This window comes from Lepus europaeus, chromosome 9 (assembly GCF_033115175.1).
Source record: "Lepus europaeus isolate LE1 chromosome 9, mLepTim1.pri, whole genome shotgun sequence".
In the NCBI taxonomy this organism is placed as follows: Eukaryota; Metazoa; Chordata; class Mammalia; order Lagomorpha; family Leporidae; genus Lepus; species Lepus europaeus.
The window spans coordinates 88849-114855 of NC_084835.1; positions in this window are offsets into that span (position 1 = coordinate 88849).

A 26007-nucleotide genomic window follows, 5' to 3' on the forward strand; every position below is an offset into this window, starting at 1 on the left:
ATGGCAAGTAAGGCTGCCATCTGCAGTGCCGGCATTCCAAATGAGTGTCTATTCAAGTCCTGGATGCTCTGCTTCTGATCCAGCTCCCTGCTATGGCCGGGGAAAGCAGTGGAAGATGGCCCAAGTCCTTGGGCTCCTGCACCCACATGGGAGATCTGGAAGAAGCTCGTGCTCCTGGCTTTGGATTGGCCCAGCTCCAGCCATTGCAACCATTTGGGGAATGAACTCATGGATGGAAAATCTCTCTTTCTTTGCCTCTGCCTCTGCCTTTCTGTAACTCTGCCTTTCAAATAAATAAATAAATCTTTAAACAAAGATAAATTTATCTTTATGCATAAGACTTTTGAAACCTATGCATATTTTCATAAAACACACTTTCCATGAATGTTTTGGAGACTGCTTGTACAATTAAAATAAATTTACATGTATAAGTAAATATAAATCCATTTACTGTGTGTATTTCTATATCTCCTTCATATAAAAACTAGACTCTAGGGGCCAGCACTGTGGCATAGCGAATAAAGCCACCACCTGCAGTACTGGCATCCTGTATGGGCACTGGTTCAAATCCCGGCTCTCCACCTCCGATCCAGCTCTCTGCTATGGCCAGGGAAAGCAGTAGAAGATGGTCCAAGTCCTTGGACCCCTGCATCTGCATGGGAGACCTGGAAGAAGCTCCTGGCTTCTGGCTTCAGATTGACGTGGCTCCGGCCATTGCGCCCAATTGGGGAGTCAACCAGAGGATGAACCCCCCCCCCCCCGCTCCAGCCTCTGCCTCTCTGTAACTGCCTTTCAAATAAATAAATAAATAAATAAAAACAAAAACAGAACTGCATTCTAGTAGTAAATTACTAAGAGGAATAAAAAGCGAAATTATCAGTGGAAAAACAAGACCAATGAACAAACATAAAAAAGAACTACAATTTTTTCTATCAGCTGAAACAAATGTTAGGCAGTGTTTCAAGGTCATTAACTAGCTAGAAGGACTCAGCAGACCCATACGGAGGGTACACGCTTGGCTAGGGTTTATTACAGCAAATGACACAGAGTAAAGTAACAGAAAAGATGTGCATCAAGCAGACTATAGCACTGTCAGGCATAGGCTCTGGAGCCCTTACCCATCTGGGACCACACAGGACATGCTTTCTCTCTATCAACAGGAAGTTCCCTGGAATGTCTCTGAGTAAGGGAGCCCACTTGAGTCCCAGGACCTGAGAGTTCATCAGCTCTAATCATGTCAGTTCTCCATGCTGTTCCACAACCAGCCATGGCAGTTGACTCAGGACTCCAGTAATAAAATCAGGTGAACATCATCAATCTTGGTACTTGTGCAGAACTATTCTGGAAGAAGGAATGGCATGGTGTATTCAACAAAATCATCCATCATTAACGCAAAGAATCTTCCAAGGATCATATTTCAAGGAGTTTGCCAAGGTCAGTCATGATTCCAGCTTCTCATGAAGACATGCAAGAAACAGTCAAAGGCTCTTCCTTTTTATCTCCTCAGAGGTAGCTATCACAGCTGAGATCTATGAATTAATGAATACTGTGGACAATACACAAATCTCAAAATGCTGGACAGGTGGAATTGGAAATCTAGCCAGATTTGAATAAGATATGAACCCATATATAAGATAAAAGCCTCACAGCATCAGTAAGAGAAATGGGGACAATTTATTCTCTAAGGAAGATGTAAAGAAAGAACAACTCATAATCTTGTGTTAGCAGATGAATGGCAAGTAGTTCCAGCCAATGCAATAAATTCTTTTGTGCCTGTGGTTCTAAAGGAGTGCACAGCAAGCCATTATGTTTCCTTGCCAAAATCCCTCAAGTGGTCTCCACTGCACTTAGACTAAATCCAGATAAGGCAAGCAAGTGCCACATGATTTTCCTTTATCCTCTCTCTGTTACTGATGTCTTTGTCAGCGACCCTGACTAAACCCTGCCACCAACCTCTTGGTTCTCACAGGGTAGCTGTTCCCTCTTTTCTTCTCCATGATCACTTCTGAGATGATGACTCAGAGCAGCTACCTCCAGCAGCTTCCCGAGTTACGTTGACTTCTTTGCACTGATATGTACTTAGTGCCGTCTTACTGTCTTTGTGTCTTCGTGTTTTCTGTTTTTGTGAGTGAAAGTTCAGTTCTGTGTGAGCAGACACTATGCTGCTTCCCACTTCAATTCCCATTGCTTGCCTTTGGCTCATATTGGTGCTCATAACACAAACGTTGTAATGATAAACTAAGAGAATTATAAATCCCAACTTTAAGTTGATTATAAAGTGTCTACTCTGAGCTGCTGGAAGTTTGGAATAAGCAACTATCCCGACCCATCCTCTGAGTGGCCTCAGGCACCACAGTGAAATAATTGAAACCATGGGGCTCCAGAGTGGCCCAGGAATCAGCGCATCAGAGTTGTCTGGTTATCTTGGTAAAGTGTAGCTTAATAAATTCTCTCTCTGAAATACATATGTAATAGATTGAGCTGAAGCTCAGAAAGTCACATTTTAACATGTTCTTATGTCCATTGAAAAGGGGGCTCCTATTGAAACCATGTAGTACTAATTGCCTAGAGGGGACATACTACTGTTAGTAAACTCTCCAGGTTGGACAATGACTAAATATGCAACAGTTGTTGGCTCTAAGATGCAGCAAGCATGAACCATGTCATTTCTGATAGAGTATGGCTTCACTTTTGAAAGTCACAGGACACAGGATGTTGTGCTCTATTCCTACTAGACATAAAAGTTGAATTTTTAAGTGTTCTGAACTCTAAATTCATCTTTAGTATAGTAGAAATGGATATGTCTAATGCACACAAGACAGCACTGTTAACGTTAAAATGTTTAAAATGTTAATTTTAATGTGATGACTTTTATTAGTGAAATTTCAGGCAAGCAGAAGCCAAAGCCTGCAGAAGCAAACACAGGTTAAAATATTTGAATGAAAACAGAAGTCCTTCCAATTTGAAAAACACACACAAGGGCTTTTATACTCAGAGTACCCTAACCCCAGTTTCTGTCATCTGTTGTATTAGACTCATTTTCCTTTGTTTTGTGCTATTCTCTGTGGATGTAGCATTGCCTCAGTGGAAAGTACCTCTGAACTTCATGTTTCATGACATCCATCACACTGTACTGGAGAACCTCTCTTAATGACCCTGACTTAGTGTCCATGGGGGTCCATATCTCCATCATGTATTACAATGTTTAAAAAACTAAAAAACTATTTATTTGAAAGGTAGACTTTATGTGTGTGTGTGTGTCTGTGAGAGAGAGAGAGATAAAGGGAGATGTTTTATCCACTGACTCGACACCTCAAATGCCTGCAATAGCTGAGACTGGACCAGTTTGAAGTCAGGAGTTAGGAATTCAACCCAGGTCTACCACATGGGCCTCCCAGAGTGTATATTAGCAGGAAGCTGGAATTGGGAGGCAACCTGAGACTCAAATCAGTAAGAGACGAGGGCATCCCAAGCAGTGTCTTAATCGCTATGCCGAATGCCCACCCCTATTACAGTCTTTCACATATTGTAGATACACAATAAATATTTGTTAAATAGATTAATAAAGAAATGAAGATTGAATGATGCTCTAAGAAATATTTGGTCTGGACTGTCTTCTGACCTGACTTGGGGACTCAACCAGAAAGCCACATTCTCAGGAAAGTCATAATTATGAGATTTCCTCCTGCATTTTAAACCATTTCACCCCTTCAGGATTAATCTTCACGCAGACTGAGAGCAATGGTTTAACCCAAGGTGAGAATTTGACACAAGTCATTTTTTTTTTAATCCTAATCTTAAAAATGAGCACTTTTTTATTTTTATTTTGTGAAGAACTATTTATTTATTTGAAAAGTAGAGTCACAGAAAGATGGAGAGAGAAAGGGAAGGAGGGAGGGAGGGAGGGAGAGAGAGAGAGAGAGATTTTTCTATCTGCTGACTCACTCCCCAAATGGCAGCCATGCAATGGGCAGTGCTGGGCTGGGCCCAAGCAGGAAGCAGGGGTTCTTCCAGGTCTCCCACATGGGTGTCAGGGGCCCAATTTCTTGGATACCAGTGTCACAGGTGGCAGTTTAACCCACTATGCCACAACGCCAGCTCCTAAAAATGAACACTTTTCAAGTGAGAATTCTGCAGGCACTGACAAATGCAATGACAGAATCTGCTGTCCTTGTGGGTCTACTACTCGAGACACAAAAGAAAGGACAATGCATTCCTGTAACCTGCTCGTGCTTCTCAGCCTTATTACCTCTCACCCTTATCGTAGTTCAAAACATCAAAATATAGGATAATTTTTTGTTTTCTGAAAGTCGTACATAATAAACAAGTGAAGAAATAATCACCGAAAGACAACATAAAATATTGAGTAGTGTTTGAATTTCCACAACAGCCTCAGGTTTTATCATAACATGCAAGCCAGTGATGTGATGCTTGTTGGAATTGCTTAGCAGAAGCGCAACATGAACATTTTTGAGCAGGGAAAACAGCTGGTTGCCAAATCCGCACATTTGGCTGTACAACTGGCTCTACTGGTAGCTTCAGGCTAGCAATATTTTTTCCTGACAATTTACATATTGCTCCAGCACAAGGTATATGAAATTAAATCCTTGCGTAGTCTCAGGTGACAAAAGAAGTCTGCTCTGAGAAGGGAATTCACATTTGCCCATGATAACCTGGCAAGGAGGCACCTTCTCAGATGTGGTATACAAGGCACATTGCTTTACACAGCACGACGCAAAGCACGTCAACCACCTGCACCGTGGGCCTTAGTGCCGCTGTTTCACAAGGCGTGACGTGAAGCACGGCGTCCACAAGCTGCACTGTGTCACTCGGCATGCTGCAAAGCATGATGTCCACAACCTGCGGTGTGGGCCTTGGTCCGCTGTGTCCTGCAGCGGCAGACACGAAGCTCGGCGTCAACCAGCCACGGTGTCCCTTCAGTACAGCTTTACCAGTGCGGTCTGCTCCTGCTCCTTACAACAGAGACCAGTGTGGAGGATGTTGGTGCACACAAACTGCCGTGCAGCCATAGTCACTGCACTGCTCCCCTGAAAACAGTTTAATTCCTTGGGATGCTTTTTTCTTTAAAAAAAGAAAAAAGTCATTTTCTTTGATTTCCAAATATCTATTTAAAAAGCATATCTCACCAAACTAATCAAAATTTCTTTGTGGCTAACTACTCTGAGGCTCAGTTAACTCCTGGGAAATAAATAGAAGTCTTTTTCTTATTTTACTCTAAAATAGAATAAAACAACCACATTGGAAACCGAACCTAAGAATGGGATTCACATAGGGGCTGCATTCCGAATGAGAGAGAGAGAGAGAGAGAGAGAGATGCCTGCAGCTGGCTCATTTTTCAGAAGCCAGGAGTTTGGAACTCGATCTGCATCTTCCTCCTGGGTGGCAGGGATCCAAGCACTTGAGCTGTCACCTGCTGCCTCCCTAGGTGCACATAGCAGAAAGGTGGAATAGGGGCACTCAAACAAGGATATGGCTTGCAGGTGTCCCATGGTAGGCTCAACTCCCACCCTTAAGCTTCTCTTTTAATTCAGTTTTTCATGAACTTTTTGAAGAACCCTTTAATCTGCAAACATCTCTAGAATACTTTAAATAATCTGTAGATTACTTACAAAACCTAATACAATGCAAGTGCTATGTAAACAGTTGCTATCTTGTGCTTTCTAGGGAATAGTGATCAGAAAAAAGGTCTGCATATGTTCAAGTGTAGCTGCAATTGTTTTTTAAATGTTTGCTATCTGCATTCAGTTGAATCTGAGAACCAGGAATCAGTGGCTGTGGAAGGCCACTATTTGCTGTTGCTGCTCTACTATAGCTCTTCACAGCTCTTGTACCTCATATTTACTTATTATCTGCCACAGACTGGTGCCCCTGCCACTGTAAATAGTTTACATGTGTTAATTCAGTTAATTATCACAACAACCCTATGATAAGACTTCATTATTATTCCTGTTTTTAAAGTGAGGACAGTTTAGAATCAAGGCAATGAGTACCTCACCAAGGGCCCCTATGATACAAAATCAGAAAGTCTGCTTCCAGAATATTCTTATGCTACTGTGCTTCTCAATGGTAAAATCAAGATTTCTCATTCCTTCTAACTGGACAGGTATACTATCTTCAAGTCTGTGTGTGTGTCTGTGTGTGTGTGTATACAGTTTATAGCTTGAGAAAACAATGTTCTGTGTTTGCTGCTCAGTGATATGTGAATCAGCCATCCGGTCTTGGACTGGGCGTTGAACACAGGTGCTCAGATTACAAAATAAAGAGGTGGCACACAGTTCACAGGCACTGAAGGCTGCAGGCTTTGGGACCACTCTAAGTTGAATGCCTCCACCCTTAGCAAAGAACTCTGCTGTCAGGAGTCCTGGGTTTGTGGAAGAATGCTGTTCTGTTTGCTTTGCATAAGGCTGTCTCTATTTTTCCGAATAGATAATTTCACAGAGGAACAAAACATGCAAAAGTCTGTCGCCATCTCGCAAAGAGGAATGGCAAAGCAGAGGAGGACAGCATCTCTGAGGAATGCTGGCACCTGACCAGTCTTGAACAGAAATATTCCTGAGTCCTAGTGTAAGTAGCATGACTGACAGAACGATGGCTAGTGGTGGAGGCACGGCAGCAGGCTGGGCCCTCCATGCCAGTGTCAGTTCTGAACCTCTTACCACCAGAGAGAAAGGCTTCATTACAAATTTCCACAGACAAAGGAAGGGAAGAGGAGGGAAGCAGCCTTTGTTGCCTCCCTGATTTATTAGCACTGCGCAAGCCTGAGCAAGAATGTCAACGAGCGCTTTGGTCAGTTCTTCCATGTCCTCCTGTTCTTTCTGAGCTGACTGAGCTGTGCACTGCCCCAGGGGAAGCACCAGGAAGTAGGTTTGTGAACTGCAGAATCTGTAAACCAGATGGCAGCAATTTAGTGAGAAACATTTGACAAATATTGGCAGGCTGATTACTTACCAAAAGCTATTATTGCTTTGGATCAAGGGGGCCATTTATTAACTGAATTGGAAGACAAAGTCTTCATTAAGTTGCTATTATTAAAATTTAAGAAACCACCTATTTTCCATGCATTTTAATACCGTTCAAGGTTCTCATGGAGAGTCACAAAAACTTTGCACTCAAGCTACAGCAAACAGGAACTGGCTGGTTCTATTTGCACTCTATAAATGGTTGAATAAAAGCTACCGTAGGAGAGTGAAGACATAATTCATGACTATTTACATACAGACATGCAAGAATTCCATTGTTTCAAAAGACCTCCTTATTTAATTTTCAAAAGGCAGCATGTGTCTCTCTTCTTGATCTATTTGACTAAATGGCATGATGAAAACGACTGAGAGCTCTTAAGCATGTAGTGTATATGATGAGAAAGCTTGTTAGGAGTTACTTGATGTAATCCTCCAGATAATTGTATTTAAAGAATAGTGTTATTATCCCCACATTAAAGATGATGAAACTGAGGTGCACTGTAATTAAGTGACTCATCCAAGGTCCCTGGGAAGTAATAATCAGAAGAGGGACAAAGGGGCCAGTGCTGTGGCTTAACAGGTTAAGCCTCCACCTGTGGTGCCCGTGCCGCTGCAGGCATCCCATATGGGTGCTAGCTCTTGTCCCAGCTGCTCCTCTTCTGATCCAGCTCTCTGCTATGGCTTGGGAGAGCAGTAGAAGATGGCCCAAGTGCTTGGGCCCCTGCACCCACATGGGAGACCCAGCAGAAGTTCCTGACTCATGGCTTCGGATCGGCTCAGCTCTGGCCTTTGTGGCTATTTGGGGAGTGAACCAGCGGATGTAAGACCTCTCTCTCTCTCTCTCTCTCTCTCTCTCTGGCTCTGCCTCTCAAATAAATAAATAAATCTTAAAAAAAAAAGAGGGATGGAGCCCTGCCAGCCTTCCTTTTCTGATTTTAACAAATAGTTAATGAGCTCTATTACTCTTTTCTGAGGTGGCATGTGGAATGACAATTGTTAAATTCATTACTTTGCACTCCATTTAGATCTGTCAACATAACAGTTTGTGTTTTTAAGCCATGCAATTATGGTTTTTATTGGGCCATTGCTGTGACATTGACTACTAGAAGGCATAAGAGAAAACACTTTAATTACATATGAATACTTTCCCAAGTATATGGGGATAGTAGAGGGCAGATATTTGGCAGGCTAGTCTCACTTTTTTCCCCCTAATTTCTTGAGAAGACATTTCTCTCCTTAAAGGTAATAGGAATGTGATTCTGGGAAAACACTGGTGAGGCATTGTCAGCAGCGCCCTAAGAGAAGGAAGCAAACCACCCTGGTACAATACATTGGAAAGGAGCTCGCTAGAGTTGCCCTCGTGCCACATCTGATCTCTTGGGACCCCTCCTCATGACCTGGCCTACTCCTTCTTTGAACAGTTCAGATTATCTCAGGATGCCTGCTAGAGGAAACCCATGTTCCTCCCTGGAGTGTCTCACAGGGGTTGAGAAGTTCCAGTCAGTACTCTCCCCACGCCTGACTCTGGGGCTCAGGGTCTTGGCCATCCTGTGATCTCCCTTTCAGGCTGGTGGGACCTGGGAGCTCTGAGCAAAGTGATGGGCGTAACTTCAGTGGCTGTGTCCTGTAGGAGATGCTCTTCCTCTCTAGCCTGATGTGAGCTGCAGCAAGGTGGGCGCTGCATAGTAGCCTTTGCCCATAGCCCATTAGACACTGAGGTTCACAGTCCTCAGCTGCAAAGGGCTGAATTTTCCAACAGAGGAGCTGGAAAGCAGATCTTTCCCCTTTGGGCCTGGAAGATGGTAGCTTTGGGATCTGCAAGGAGAGAAGGCCTACACTTCCGGGAATGGAAAGTCCCTACCTGCACTTCCAGGAACGAAAAGTCCTTGTCAAGGTCCCCGGGGGTGCCTAAAGGTCAACCAATGAGGATCAGACCTGCCTCAACCTTTAACCCCTAGGCCCTGTATCTATAAAAGGAGCCCTCCCAACCTCTGACACGCGACTTCCCAGGCTCCCACTCTGTTGGGACCGGTGAACCTCACCCGGGAGCGGAATCCCAATAAAAACTTGTGAATTAATTGATTCATCTGACTGGGAAGATTTGCTATGCGCTGGACACCTTGCAGAAATGAGACTCCAGTTTCGGCCAACACCTTCAGTATATCCCACCTGAGCGCTGTGCCTGGCTCCTCAACCCTGGAACTGTGGGTAATGAGTGTGTGCAGTCAAACACTAACTCTGCTGACAGACTGTACATTATGTTGTGAATGCTGATTTTCCTTAAGGAACTTCATGAAAAATGGTAAAATCATGTTAGCATTGTTGCATCCACTGCAATAACAGTAGAGCCAGCACGTTTCTGAGCACCTACTGCCTGTGACACTCTTCTCTAGATTCTTTACATTCTCTTGTTCTTAAGACTGGCATTGTTATTTCCAGCACAAGAACCAGAAAGTCAGTGGCACCGTGCCAAGGTCACAGCAGGGTGCGTAGGAGCTGTTTTTAAAGCCAGAACTTGTGGCCATTTTCATCCCCTGTGCCATGCTGCTCTTTTAAATTTGTTTTTAAAAGGTGAAAAACAACAAATCAAAATAAAAAGTCAGCTGGGAACATGGCTCCAGGCCTCAAAAGGCTGCCAGCATGAGTCATGTTACAGGACCCAGTCTGTTGGGATTTGGATGGTTTACCGCTCACTACCCCACCACCAGCTCCTTGTCATGAATTGTCCACAATGACTAAGCATTCCCAATACATCAAACACATTTACCATCACAATGAAAGTCACTTCTCTTTAGAAACTGACATGTCAGGTTGAAAACAGAGATGAGTACAGAAAGTACAATGTAATTAGTAAGTGTTATACAATTAGTAGGGACAACTAGCTTTTTTAACTCTAAAAGCAAAATAAAGAGCACATCTTTTTACAGAATAAGCTTTCGGTACAGCAGTTCAGGTGCCTCTTGGGATGCCCATATCCCTTACTGGAGTGCCTGGGACCAAGTCCCAGCTCTGCTCCTGATTTCAACTTCCTGATAATACAGAGCCGGGGAAGCAGCAGGTAATACTTCATGTATTTGATTCTCTTCTGTTCATGAGGAAGACCTGGAGTTCTGAGATTCTGGATTCAGCCTGTCCCAGTCTGGATCTCTCTCTTTCATTCTCTGTTTCTCAGATGTGTATAGTAAATAAATATTTTTTAAAAGGGGGCTTTTTTTAAAAAAAGATTTTATTTATTTTAGGTTTTATTTTATTTTATTTATTTTAGGTTTAGGTTACAGAAAGTAAGAGGGAGAGACAGAGAGAGAGGTCTTCCTTCTGTTGGTTCATTCCCCAAATGGCTGCAAGGGCCAAAGTTGCACTGATCTGAAGCCAGGAGCCAGGCGCATCTTCCCAGCCTCCCACATGGGTGCAGGGGCCATCCCCCACTGCTTTTCCAGGGCATAGCAGAGAGCTGGATTGGAAGTAGAGCAGCCGGGGCTAGAACTGGTGCCCATAAGGGATGCTGGTACCATAGGCGGAAGATTCACTGGTGCCATGGCCCCAGCCCTAAAACACAGGCTTTTAAACACATGAACCATTAGCAAAAATGATATTTTATTAGGTCAAAGATAAAAACCTTAGTATGTTCTCCAAAAAAAAATTATACAGACTTAATAATTGAATCAAGAAGTAATAAAGTTAAACAACGAAGAATTAAATAATAGCAAAACATTGTGCCCTGCACATTTATAAGTGTTAGGAAGCCACAATTTGTATCCAAGAGATGTAAAGAAAGAAAACAAATCTCAACAGACCCGGCAAGCTTTATTATAAGCCAGAGAGGGATGCCAGCTCAATTGGACAGACCAGAGAGAGAATGAGGCACCCCCACTGAGGAATGAGGTCCTGAAGTAGGGCTGAGGAGGGAAGGGAAAAGTAGGGGGTGGAGTGATCCAATCAAAGAGGGCACAGGAGTTCCCAGGTCAGAGCAGGTGGTTCTGCATTTGAATTTTACATTTAGGGGGAGGAGGACAGGAGAGGGGGAGGAGTAAAGAATTAGGACCTTGGCTTTAAGGTGGGTTGGTTTGTTAAAATGTTTGGTAACTTACCATCACTAAGTAATGCTTGAAACAAGGAAATTTAAAATCTTTAAAACATATACATCAACTTGCAAGCTCTACATCAAGCCTTACAGAAGGAAGCGAAGGAGGCATCTGAAGAAACATTTACAACGTTAAGGTGACAGACGAAATCAAGTCAGCTTCAGCTAGGGAAGGTAGGAGAGCAAAACAGAAAATTCAAATGGGGTTGCATTAACAGAGGTAAAAATGTAAATTAATTACAGGATCTACAATGAGGCTACCTCTCCGAGAACATTTGCCCAGTGACAAGCACAACATATCTGCCTGCTGCCTTTGTCACGTGGTTTTTTGTTTGTTTGTTTTTGGTGAGATTGGGGGGGGGATCGCTTCCTGCATACAGAATTGACAGTAACCCCTTGATGGGAGATTTCTTGTCTTATTTTAACATCAACTTATGAGGAAAGCTTAGGAAGCAAGAGTTCTCTATGTTAATGAATTTTAAACCCCAGGGATTTCAGTTGCTAAAGACCTTCCTTTATTATGAACCTTAAAAATTAGCATTCAGAAAGGATTTTGAAACCAATTATTCCTAAGTTTGGTCATGATAGATTGGAGAATGAATTTTAAAACATCATTGCTGAAAAAAATGTTCCTACAAAATACACGAGAGACATTAAACGCTTTTGTGTGTCTGTTTCCTTTATCAAAGGCCTTCCTTTTAAGCCCTCTTCCTTCAGAGACATTTCACTTTACCATGGACATAATAGGGTGTTTCATCTAGAATATGCAGAAGATTGTCTTCATTTGTCAGGAAGCACATATTTAAGCCATTTGCACTATTTCAGTTTTCCTTGTGAAGCAGAAATATTCATCGTACTGGTTAAGTTTCTATTACCCTGTAGCAAAGCAATCTATCATATCCCCCTGTCAGCAGCTTCTTTGATTATTAGAATTCTCTTGCAGAAGTGCACTTAGAAGCATACCAAACTGCTATCTAATGAATTTTCTTTATTGGTTGACCTGAAGTACGGGGAAACTGCACATTGAGACGCATGAGACCAGTGATAGGAGAGGTGGAGCCAGGCAGCCGAGTCAGTGTCTGCAGGCGAACTCTCACTAGAATCCAGCGCGTTGCACACGCCATACAGACCACCGTGTGCAAAGTGCTGGTGTGGGTCAGTGGTTCCCTTTGTTTCTCACATTGGGTCTGCCCGGAGAACGCTGATCAGCTTTGTGGAGTGATTACGACAAAGAGCAGTTTCCAAGTGCCACTCTTTCCAGTTATTTAACAGCCATTCCTCTGCCCCTGTGCTGGTTTCTCCACTGCTTCTGGCTTCAAGGGGTTTGCCGGCTAATCGGAGAGGCAAGATTTGTCTATGTAAACTAATATAATGAAGAATGTAATTAAGCACAAAATGTTTCCTAAGCCAAGTAAACAATGATCAAGGGAGGCAAAATACCCTTTGCCAACAGAAGCCCTGACACAGAACCTAAACAACAGAGCAGCCCCGTGTGCGGGGGTGGGCACAGGACAGAGGTGGGGTGTGTGGGGTCATCTCCTGAACTGAAGACCACAAGTTCCATCTGCAGGAAACGGGACCAATGTTACCCTGGCTCTGTGATGTTCTGAGAACAGCTAGATGTTCCGAGGTTTATGTGAAAGATATCAATCCTAATATTTATAGGAAAATTCTAGGAAGTTATTAAAAATTGTGTCTATACACAACAGAGGATTCCGTTTCCATTTCTAGGATAACTCTAGGTTCAGAGAATCTGTGCTCTTTGAGGCTGATCTGAAGGCCTCAAGCATAATCATATCAAGTGCTACTGATCCCAAGAGAGTGCAGATCTGCAGGCAGCTATGAGAAGGGGCTGTGTGCACAGTGAGCTCTTGGCCCAGCAGAGTCTTGCCTCGCTTTTCACTACACTTCACCCCCATGGTACCTACACAACTCAATGGTTGTACGAATGATCATATCTTTCTGTATCAACAAAAACATCTTACCAAAAGCAGTGGTCCTGAAGTGTTTCTACCTACCAGATTAATCTTGGAAGTCCAAAAAAAAAAAAATTCTAACAAACAGAATATATCCCTTATTAATAATATCACAATTTTCAGGGGTGGGGGTCTGGACACTAGCATTGCCAAATGCTTTCCAGACTGTTGCATAGGCAGTCAAGAGTGGCAGCAATGATTTAGACCACTGGTCCTTAATCTTCGCTGCATATTAACCCCCCTGGAAAGTTTTAAAAAATCTAAACACCCAGGTGACAGCCTACATCTGTTCCTGTGAAACAGTACATCCTGAAACTTGGTGTCCTAAAATAATACTAAAATAATAACTTTTTTTTCCAATTGGAGCTGGACTAAAAGTCAGTCAAGTAGTCACTGATTGAATTTGTTATTCAAATGATTTGATTTAAGGTTTCTAAATATAGCCCAAAAAATCAAGTTCCATATTCAAGTCTCTGTCTGCATCCTTTTTGCTAATGACCTACTGGACAAAACAACTCAGGTTACGATGCCTGAAATTTGGGGACGGCGAGATAAGCTACCTCTTCACGGAAGTAGAGGCAGTTGGTTCTGTATAAAGAGATTGTGCAGTCATCTTTGACAGCCTCTCGTTCCAAGAAAACTAGAATTTCTGGAGGTTGGGCATGGAGAGAGAATGTTTAAAAAATAGGTGGAGGCCGGCGCCGCGGCTCAATAGGCTAATCCTCCACCTGCAGTGCCGGCACACCAGGTTCTAGTCCCGGTCAGGGCTGGATTCTGTCCCGGTTACCCCTCTTCCAGGCCAGCTCTCTGCTGTGGCCTGGGAGTGCAGTGGAGGATGGCCCAAGTCCTTGGGCCCTGTACCTGCATGGGAGACCAGGAGAAGCACCTGGCTCCTGGCTTTGGATCAGTGCGGCATGCCGCCTGCAGCGGCCATTGGAGGGTGAACCAACGGTAAAGGAACACCTTTCTCCCTGTCTCTCTCTCTCACTGTCCACTCTGCCTGTCAGAAAAAGAATAGGTGGAATCTGTTGTGTGATTCCTGAGAACCAATGATTTTGGCCAGTGCTTTGCAAATATTAGAATGTGTTAAAATCATCGGAAATTTTGTTAAACAGTACAGATCTGTGAATCCGCGTCTCCTGAGACACCTGATTCAATGCTTATGGAGTATGGATCTGACACTACACTTCTCTGTCTACCTGTGAAGTAGCGCTAATTTAAACCAGGATGCAATATATATATATATATATATATATATATATATGTTAAATATATATGTAACATATAGACACATATGAATATGCTCATGGAAAAATGCACACTATCTCTTAATTCCATCCATTTTCCATGAACTTTTTAAAGCCACGTACCTGTGAGTGTGTGCTTGCATACAATGGTTGTTAATCATCTCTCTGAATTTGGGTCCTCAGTCTGACAGTCTGAGCACTATTTGGAGGGCAGCGCAGGCGTTTGGTGCGGGGCCTGAGTCACCACCCGGGATGCTGCACCCTATATTGGAGTGTCTGGTTCGAGTTCTGGCTCCTTTACTTCCAGCTTCCTGCTAACACACCCTGGGATGCAGAAGTGCTGGCTCAGATACTCAGGTCCCTGCCACCCACGTGTGAGACCCAGATGGAGTGCCTAGCTCCTGGCTCTGTGTTTCTCTTTCTCTCTCTCTCTTTCATAAACTGAAAATAAATAAAAAACAATTTACCAGATGAAAGTACTGGAAAGGCTGAACATTGCCATACCGTATTCAAGGACAAATGTTGCCCTATGGTCAACAGAATCCCTGGTCAATAGATCAAAGCTGAGCATCATGGGAGCTTGATGCCAACCCCACTGTAACTTCCTGTCCTGTTTCATGGACCTCACTGCCTGCACCCTTCCCCTTACCTGACCACTTACAGACTGCCCTGAACCAGTCTAATTTTGTTCTACCTTTTTATTACCTCTGTTCCCAGGCTACAAACTGGGATGTTGTCTGTTCCCCATATTCATCACCCACAGCCTGCCAGTTTCACAAAGTGTTCGCCTGCTGAGTTCCCCCTTGCCCCTGAGGGTCATCTCTCTCCCTGTGATGGCCACTTTCCCTTGGCTGGTGCAGACCCAACACTCTATTTCTTTGTTGTGTCCACCTAAGCAGATGTTTCCTAATCCACAACCTACCCCAGGTTCCCTCTCTAGCTGCTACCTGGACACTGGCAGTTCTTAAGCAGGGCCCCTGGGCCAGCAGCATCTCTATCACCTGGGAACTTTTTTTGTTAGAAATGGAAATTCTGGGGGGCTGCCCTTAGGCAGTCAATTAGAAGCTCTGGAGGTGGGGCCCGGTGGTCTCTGTTTCCAGCAGTCTTTCAGATGACTCCGTGCCATGCACAGTCTGAGAACCTGGGCCCGGATGCGCCCTGGGCTGGCGCTGTGGGAGGTTGACATGCACGCTGAGAAAGCAGTAGCTTTGCTTCTCCTGCTTCCTTCACACTCTGGGCTGCGATTGCTGACAGGATCAGTATATGCCAGAGCTCCTGTTAGGCGGCCTTTGCCCCATGTGGCTTCACACTCTGGTCTCTGACGGCATTTTCTCCGCATCTCCCACTGGGATGGCTTCTGCTGCTGCAAGACTATCAACTCAGTGTCAGCTCCCTGTAATCTTCTCTCTCTGAGTCTCCCGGACCACTGACAGGACTCCATCTCCTGTCGGTGTCCTTGTTCCGGTCCAACTGCCTGTAGATGTCTCCTTCCTATCCTTCCTTCTCCTAAGCCCTCTCACCCAGGGCCTACTAGTGAATACTGCAGTTAAAATAGATGTTATCTACTTAAAGGTTTCATTTCTCACAATGGCGGCCTGGAGAGCACAAGGGGTTTACAAGTTGTGACTCCAGGAAGACAGCGTATCCCTTCCTACAGTTCCTGAAACTCAGTGCACAGATTCACCGCGCACTCTCACAGTGACATGTGCATTTGTGTGAGCTGTGAACTCACTGTGCACACTCAGAGTTACATATGTGTATTTGTGTGCATGCTGTGTGTGTGTGCTGTGTATGTGTATGCATGTAAAGTGGGGGTGGGAAAGAGAGAAAAAAGGAACATCATGCTTTTCTGGCAAAATGAGAACCGAAACTCTGTACATCTCCTGGCAGCTGCTTCAGATGTCAGAATACATTTGTCAGAAAAAATAGGCTCTGGGTTGAGAAACTTCTGCTTTGGGGGAAAAAAAGTGAGACTTAGCAAGAATGCCAGTGGGACCACAAACCCAGCTGGGTACTAATGCAGATGGTTTGCTTCTCAGCTCAGTGGTCTTGCCTGGTCAGCAATGCTGTGCTTGTTTTGCTTCATTTTGTTTCTAGTGTTCTCTGTGTGCAATGGAGTTGGTCACATAATAGCGCTGCAGGACAGGCATTTCCCAAGGCAGACCAGCAGTGGGAAACAATCATCTTCATACCACATGTAGAAAACAGTCTTAAACACATCCAGTTTCACCAGGAACTTGACTCTAGCTTAGGATCAAAGTAAGGAAGAGCTGTAGGTACACAAAGATGGCCTTGTCAAGTCTCTGTAACCACAGCAGACAATTTCTTTTTCTGTAAACACCGCCACTGCTTACAATGATAGGGACCTTTACTTCCAAGGACACTGCCTAGAGTTGTTGCAGCAATGAATTCTACCTCTTAGGTGAGCAACCTGCAAGCAAGCAAGGTAAGGGCCAACAAGAAATGCAGAGGAAAAGACATCACTGCCACAGTGTGTGGTGACCACAGGGCACTTGTATGGGTAAAGCCACCGCCTGCAATGCCAACATCCCATGTCGCCACGGGTTCAAGTTCCAGCTGCTCCACTTCTTCTTCTTCTTCTTTTTTTTTTTTTTTTGGCTGATTCTGAGGTCAGAGTATTACTTAAAGCAATTATCATTCTATGAGTCTACTGTACGGACTGCTTCCCATGTTGCAGCCTTCATTCCTTTTTTTTAATTTATATAAGTAAAATTTTTTTTCCTTTTTTTTGGTAAACTTTTATTTAATGAATACAAATTTCCAAAGTACAGCTTATGGATTACAATGGCTTTCTCCCCCATAACTTCCCTCCCACCCGCAACCCTCCCCTTTCCCGCTCCCTCTCCCCTCACATCAAGATTCATTTTCAATTCTCTTTATATACAGAAGATAAGTTTAGTATATATTAAGTAAAGATTTCAACAGTTTGCACCCACATAGCAACACAAAGTGAAAAATACTGTTTGAGTACTAGTTATAGCATTAAATCACAATGTACAGCACATTAAGTACAGAGATCCTACATGATATTTTTAAAAAATTGATTAATGTTCTATGCAATTTCCAATTTAAAATAAAGGTTTTTTTTTTCATTTTCAATTATCTTTATATACAGAAGATCAATTCAGTATATACTAAGTAAAGATTTCATCAGTTTGCACCCACACAGAAATACAAAGTATAAAAATACTGTTTCAGTACTAGTTATAGCATTAATTCACATTGGACAACACATTAAGGACAGATCCCACATGAGAAGTAAGTACACAGTGACTCCTGTTGTTGACTTAACAAGTTGACACTCTTGTTTATGGCATCAGTAATCTCCCTAGGATCTAGTCATGAGTTGCCAAGGCTATGGAAGCCTTTTGGGTTCGCTGATTTCGATCTTATTACGACAGGGTCATAGTCAAAGTGGAAGTTCTCTCCTCCCTCCAGAGAAAGGTACCTCCTTCTTTGATGGCCCCGTTCTTTCCACTGGGATCTCACTCGCGGAGATCTTTCATCTAGGTCTTCTTTTTTCCCAGAGTTTCTTGGCTTTCCATGCCTAAAATACTCTCATGGACTCTTCAGCCAGATCCGAATGCCTTAAAGTCTGATTCTGAGGCCAGAGTGTTATTTAGGACATCTGCCATTCTATGAGTCTGCTGTGTCTCCCACTTCCCATGCTGGGTCGTTCTCTCCCTTTTTGATTTTATCAGTTAGTATTAGCAGAAACTAGTCTTGTTTGTGTGATCCCTTTGACTCTTAGACCTACCAGTGTGATCAATTGTGAACTGAAATTGATCACTTGGACTAGTGAGATGGCATTGGTATGTTCCACCTTGATGGGATTGTATTGGAATCCCCTGGCACGTTTTTAACTCCACCATTTGGGGCAAGTCCGATTGAGCATGTCCCAAACTGTACATCTCCTCCCTCTCTTATTCTACTCTTATATTTAACAGGGATCACTTTTCAGTTAAAATTTAAAAACCTAAGAATAATTGTGTGTTAATTACAGAGTTCAACCACTAGTACTAGAACAAAAAAATACTAAAATGGATGAAGTATTACATTGTACATCAACAGTCAGGACAAGAGCTGATCAAGTCACTGTTTCTCATAGTGTCCATTTCACTTCAACAGGTTTCCCCTTTGGTGCTCAGTTAGTTGTCGCCGATCAGGGAGAACATATGATATTTGTCCCTTTGGGACTGGCTTAATTCACTCAGCATAATGTTTTCCAGATTCCTCCATCTTGTTGCAAATAACCGGGTTCCATTGTTTTTGACTGCTGCATAGTATTCTATAGAGTACATGTCCCATAATTTCTTTATCCAGTCTACTGTTGATGAGCATTTGGGTTGGTTCCAGGTCTTAGCTATTGTGAATTGATCCAACTGCTCCACTTCTGATTCAGACCCTAACTAATGGCCTGATTGCTTCTTTTGAGCAATCTGTGTGCTTTTGTCTGTTTTCAGTTTACGCGAGTCTTTATTTTAGTTTTACTCTGCAAATGTTTCAAAGACACAGCATTTATTTTTGCTTTTAATTCTGGTAACAAAAAAAAAAACCCACACAATATAAATATAAAAGTTATCATCTTAATCACTTCTAAGTGTATGGTTCTGTAATGTGAAGTATATTCTCATGGTACAACCAAACTCCAGAAGTTTTTCATCCTACAAAACTGAAATTCTAACCCTATTAAACCACAATTCTCCATTTCTGCTTTCTCCTATACTTATATTGAGTATGTTCTCTTATTTAAAAAAGATTTATTTTTTTGAAAGGGCTACAAAGAGAGAGGAAGTCACACACACACACACACACACATATGAGTGAAAGAGAGAGAAAGAAAGTGAGAATCTTCCATTTGCTAGTTTACTCCCCAAGTGGCTACAACAGCCAGCTAGGGCTGGGCCAGGAGCCAGAAACTTCTTCCAGGTCTCCCACATGGGTGGCAGGGACCCAAACAAACACTTGGGCAATCCTCTGCTGCTTTTCTCAGGCCATAGTTAGGGGCTGAATCAGAGACGGAGCAGCTGGAACTTGAACCCGTGGCGATATGGGATGTTGGCATTGCAGGCGGTGACTTTATCCATGCTACACCACAATGCTGGCCCTGACATACTCCTCTTTTAATTTGTATTTCTTGCTCTTGTTCTTGAGTATGTATCGTGTATCATAAGTAACACACAACAATTAATGTGGGTTCAAAATAAATATTTCTCTCTAGTAAGTCATTTTTACATTGCAATTTTTTAAAAACCTTGACTGTACTGACATAATGTCTACAGTGGTGAGAAAAGCAGATGTGTGTCTTATGACAGAGTAAAATGTGTGATGTAGTGACAATAACAACATTGAAAATGATGGCAATGACATTGACTGACATAAAGTATAAATCATAATGAGAAACAATAATAATGTGCATTTCAGGCCTCCCAAGAGATATTATGAAATCGTGCTTCTCAAATCCACCCCTGAAGTTTGTAACTGAACATGCAAAGGGCAGGCTTTTGCCATCTGTTTTAACAGCATTCTCATCTGCCCTAGAGATCTGGGCCCCACACCCCCTAGCCTGACCCCAGGTTGCCTTTGCAAAAGTATGGAATGAACTTGAGTTCAGTTGCAGGCAGACGTCAGCTCTGCACAGGTGTCTCATGGAGCCAAGAATCCAACACAGTCTTCAAACGACTGGCCTTGTTTGTCACCAAGATCTCTGGGGTCATCTCATGCCTTTCTGGAGGGTTGTTACTTGGTTCCCCAATCCACATTTCATCCATTTATTAACAAGAGACAAATAGCAACAACAGAATCCGAGCTTTGAGACGCTTAAAAGCATCCATATTTTTGATTCCCATTCCAGCTCCTATGCACATTCATCATGTGACCGTGGACAAGGTACTAGATAACTTTCCAATCCAGACTATGAATTAAACTATTTTACATATGTGAAGACTAGAATCCTGTGATGCCTGAATATGCATTTACTACTGGAAGCTCTGCAATTTGGTGAGTTAGATGGCAATTTGCCCAGCTATAATCCACCGTATTCTCCAGTTCTAGTTCATGCCCACTTACCCTGCTTTCTGATGTCTGCTGAAATAGCTTTTTTTAATGAACCAAGTTCTCCTCACTCCAAGCGCTGTCCTTCTTACTCCTTCTTCTCGGGTTTCTTTTCACCCCTTCTTCACCTAATTAATTTCTACCCATCTTTTCTTGTTAGATTAGCTCAGTGCTGTAAGTGCTGCTCCCTCTTGGACTCTTCCTCCAAGAGTTCCAATTCTGCTTCAGGCTCTGGTAGCATTTTTGCCTCCCATTACATGTGTCACAGTGTTCGTTTTATACACTCATGTGGTTGTGTAATTAATGGACCTCCTCCTCCCACCACCCTGCAACCAGACTAGGCTCCTTGGGAGTAGGGGCCGTGTCTTCTTTTGTTCATCACTCACTGTCAGCACTTAACAGTGTCAGCACACTTATGGATGGATGGTGCGTGTGATACCTGATGGGCTTAGAACTGAAGCATGACTCATCTTTCTGTTTCTCACCATTCAGTACGATTGGTATTCTTGGAAGCATGAGTAGAAAACCATTTCAAGTACTGTCCGTCCCACGTGGCTACAGGGGATAAACAGGCATTGCTTGAGTAAAGGCAACTAGAGATGCAACCCATGGTGAGTTGTCCTGACCACTGCTGGGGGAGATCTCTTGCAGGCCTGGGGACGAAGGCTTTGCTTGCCTGTGTGTTTGCCTGGCATGATCTGAGCCCAAAATGAAAGGATTTTATCATCTCTAACCAACATCTAATGTCCTTTAATTCTCATCAAGGTTTTCATATTTTCATGATAATAAAGGGAAAATGAGGTACAACTAAGGTTAATTCAATGACTTTCTAAAATAAACTGGTTGCCTTTAAAAATGATATTCTAAAGCTTTAAGTCGGCTGGCACTGAGGCTCACTTGGCTAATCCTCTGCCTGCAGCGCCGGCACACCGGGTTCTAGTCCCAGTTGGGGCACCAGATTCTGTCCCGGTTGCCCCCCTTCCAGTCCAGCTCTCTGCTGTGGCCTGGGAGGGCAGTGAAGGATGGCCCAAGTGCTTGGGCCCTGCACCCGTGTGGGGGACCAGGAGGATTCACCTGGCTCCTGGCTTCGGATAGGCGCAGAGCGCCGGCAGCAGCATGCTGGTCGTAGCGGCCATTTGGGGGTGAACCAACGAAAGGAAGACCTTTCTCTCTCTCTCTCTCTCTCTCTCTCTCTCTCTCTCTCTATTTCTCTCTCTCACTGTCTAACTCTGCCTGTCAAAAAAAAAAAAAGCTTTAAGTAAAAGAAAAAGTAATCTTACAATAATTTCATAAAGAAAAGTGAATCATTTCTTTTTCTTCCAAAAACAAATTGGTGACATTGTACATATTTTGACTAAAAAGGCTTTCCATACACTAAAATTGAATATGTTACTTAAGAGGACTAAAAGGGGATTTCACCACCCATGAATATTACCACTCTAAAACAATTCTGCCAGTATTTGATCACTCAATTGAAGAAGGATGTCTCATTTTTAGGCATTCCTCATAAATTCTGCCTCTTAATTTTCCTATAAACAGGCTGGTACATTTTGCTATCAAGCAAATTGAATGTATATTTTTGTGGGTCTTGGGGTCTTTATTGAAACCAAGCTGATAACCTGTAAAGACAGTTGGTGCTGATAACCCTTAGAAACATAAATAGGAGAACAAAGGGAGGGGAAAGCAACGTGCATCTGCTGAGGGAAAGACACTGCGAATACTGATGAGGAGCATGGTCTGGAAGCTGCAGAAAAACCTCAGCAGCAGGCAGTTCTGTGCACTGCAGTGAAGGGTGGAGAACGCTGGAGCTGCCGGCTGGGGCGGGCAGTGCAAGGTCTGGCAGCACAGTCTGCGCTCCAGTGTCAGTGTCTCCTGGAGCATTGTTCTCTACCTCGCTCCCGATCAACAGGGCACACAGACTGCATTTAACGCTGAAAATGTGCAGCTGAGGGAATGTAGTGATTTGACGTTGGCAAGTAGGAAAGAAAACACCCAGCTCTGAGAGTAGCTTTATTCCTCTCTGTGGAATAAAGAAAGGACAGCTGTAGCCTGGCTGCAAGGCCTATGCCACAGTGTTCCCTCAACGGAGTCCCTTCCTTTATTCCTAACTTCTGCTAGTCCTTAATCCAACACAACTTGGAATTGAAAAACTGAGGAGAAATGCAAGAAAACCCCAGGAAGTCATGTGTTCCTGGGGATACCAATCTGCTGCACACAGACTTGCACATTCTCTGAATTAGTCTGCTTACAAAACACATGTCCTTCATCACTGTGTAAATAAAACTTTCATGTGAGTAGAGGTGCAAAAGGAAACAAAAATTAAGGCATTTTTTTCCCAGAATTTTATCTACTTGCAGGGTCAGTTTTTTGATGAAAAAAATAAATTGAAGTTATATAGCTTGGTTTCCTTTTTGATCAACCACACTTGGCTGTCACTCATACCTTGATATCATCTCTGTACTTACAAATTGATTTTTACTGAATGGTTAGCAACCTCGGAGTTCTTCTGGTAACATTACCTCCCATGCTTCTGCACATGTGAGTGGGCAGTGAGAGGACAACTCCAGACAGCAGGGCATAGTGTAGAGGGCTCAGCTCCTGCTGGATCCAGACCACCCACAGGCCACCAGGGTTCTGCTCCTCTGAGGACTTGCAGCACACGGCTTTCCCCAGAGTCTTGAGACTGTGCCTGTGAAAAATGCCACAGTGCCAGAAATGCTGGTGGAGAATGCATTTGAGATCGTTCACACACAAATTAAAAATGACCTTTAGAGTTTTGAGAACACTGAGCTCATCTTTGACTTCTTAGGCAAAGACAGAAACAATTTTATTCTACCTGAAAGCTGATTTTAATGGTTTAATTTTTTGAATTTAAGAAACCCTCCGATGTTCCAAGTTACGCTATTGGACAGTTAACACTGCAGGTTACTCAGACTTTGACTTGAACCAGAACTTGGGCTCTTCGAGGCTGTGAATAGTTCTCTCCTTCCAAGTCCTCACTTCCCAGGAGAATGCCTGCCTTGTTCCCAGCTCCAGGGCAAAGATACTGACCACCAAATGAATGCTGAGGTGACATACTCCAAGATAGCTCTTTGAAAAGCCAATGGATGATCCTTAACATTTCTATCTCACATTAGGAGAGGCAGATCACAATCAGAAAGACAACCTTTGAGAAGAAGCTATAAAATAAGATAGATAGTATCAGCCTTATTAACCTCGCAAAATGTGTTTTTATTTTGATACATGACAGACTTTCTGGTGTTATATTCCATGCTGGACTGCAGCAGTATAGCCTGTATTATATTAATGTGTTCATTAATTTGATTTATAACGAATTGCATTATTTTAGGCTTATATTTGGAATTTAAGGAAAAATTCTAAAGAAATTTATTTTCATGCAGAAAATATATCTGCGCATTTCTGGAACTGAAATTATAAATTATAAGTTGAATTTGCAGAATATTATTACATCCATGTAAATGTACAGAATATAAGGAATCCCAACAGTTCAGGTATACTTTTCCAAACTAAATAAAATAAATCTATCCAAGTCCTTTTTTAAAGTCTCTTACTTGGAAGGGGTGTGAGAGAGAGAGACAGAAAGAAAGAAAGAGAGAGAGAGAGAGATGCTGCCCCAAATGCCTGCAACAGCCAAGGCTGGGCCAAGATAAAGCCAGGAGCCTGGAGCTCCGTTTGGGTCTCCCATATAGGGGACAGGGATTTAAGTGCTTGAACTATCGCCTTCTGCCTTCCAAGGTGCATATTAGCAGGAAGCCGCATCAGAAGCGGAATAGCCAGGACTCTAACCAAGCACTCCGATCTTGGATATTGGCGTCTCAAGAAGCATCTTAGCCATGTCACCACATGCTCACTCCACAAATCCTGCTTTTTTCAGCAAGTACAGACATGGAGAGAGAGCACAGTGGAACCTGATGCCTGGATTGGATCCGGGCTCGTTAGTTTCCTGTCTGCATTTCCTTGGATGAACTACTTAGGCTCTCTCAGCTTCAATCTCTTCTTCTGGAAAGAGAATCTCAGCACTTGCTGCATTGGTTAACTGCTTGCTCACGTTACAGATTCTCAGTAAAAGTTGGCTGCTACAACTTGTTTATTGCATTTAATCACATCCTCTGCTATTATTCTTCTGCCTCTGTTTCTACTCATTCCCTTAATAATTTTGCACTTTATACTTAATATTCACTATGTGTTGATTCCTGTGAGAACAAATTTTACAGATATTTTAATGTTATTAATACTTAAATGGTACTATTTAATTTAAACACTATAAACCACTTCCTTACAACATCTAAGGTCTAATAGTCAATGATTATTTATTGAATTCAAGTTTAGCCAATGAAACCTAAATGTGAATCATGGTCTCATTCAGATGTTAAGTTACAAATAATGGAATTTTTTTTTTCTTCTTTGGAGTACGTCACACACTTTCCCTGGGCTATAAGGGTGAAGTCTGGACTACATTAGGCCAAGTGTTAACCTAAGAAATGACTTGGGTATAAATTGTAGTATGCGTTTGAATGAAACTAAATCAATCAGGGATTTCACAAGTTTTCCAGTCAATTTAGCCTCATCCATAAAAAAAACAAAGAAAAACACTCACTTCATAAAAGTGTTTTGATTAGTAATCAAGTGTTGAAGAAAGTAAGTGCAAAGTATGGCCTAAAGAAAGTTCTTGGTGAATGACATAATTGAATGCCAGCTATTACTGTTGTTGTTATTACTGATGGTCTACTTTGTCTTCCAGAGTTGCCGGGACGGTGAGTATAAATATTTAGTTGCAGAGGCCTTCTCAGCCTTTGCCTAGGGAATTTCTGAACAAAAATGAAGCCATCAAAAAAAAAAATAATTCTTAGGGATGAAGAAGGAGATGGTGGGTACCTCTTATATCCTTGGATCCAACCCACTCCTTGAAGCTAGGATACAGTGCTGCAGTTCCCAAATGCATGTCAATAAATTTTCTTTCAAAATTAATGTGAGCTAAATTTGCCATTTACAATAAGAGAATATTATTGAATAATCTTTCTACTATCCCATGTAGCCATCAAATGGGCAATTCCCTGACAAAATTACTTAACTGGAAAGAAAACCTTGATATTCCAGACTGGATCTCTCTGTCCCCCTTTGCTCTCTGACACACACACACGCATCCACATGTGCAGCATTTCTTTTGCATGAATTATCCAGATAATTTCTTAATTAAATACTTGGCTCTGTCTGCATTGCCATAATGAACTGAGACTGGAAATGGTGCTGAGATAGAGGAAAATTTGGGATCACTACTATTGTTCCACCCAAGTAGGAGACTCAGAATGACCGGCGAAGGACCCATGGTGGCTGTCATAAGATCTGGGAATTCAGAAAGTTCATGCTCAGTGCAAGCAGAGGAAGCAGGGACTTCACATAAACACACACACACAGACACACACACACACACCCAAAGGAGCCCTGGAATATTTGGAGTAGTGTGTACTGGACTACCCTTCTGTGGATGATAATTATCAACTATGGGGAAAAGAAATAAACAAGCAGTTGGAGGTAATAGAGAAGGATAAATATTTAAAAATTTGAAGAATTTCAGTGACCTGTGTGACAATATCAAGCATTTTAAATATGTGTACAAAATAATTATA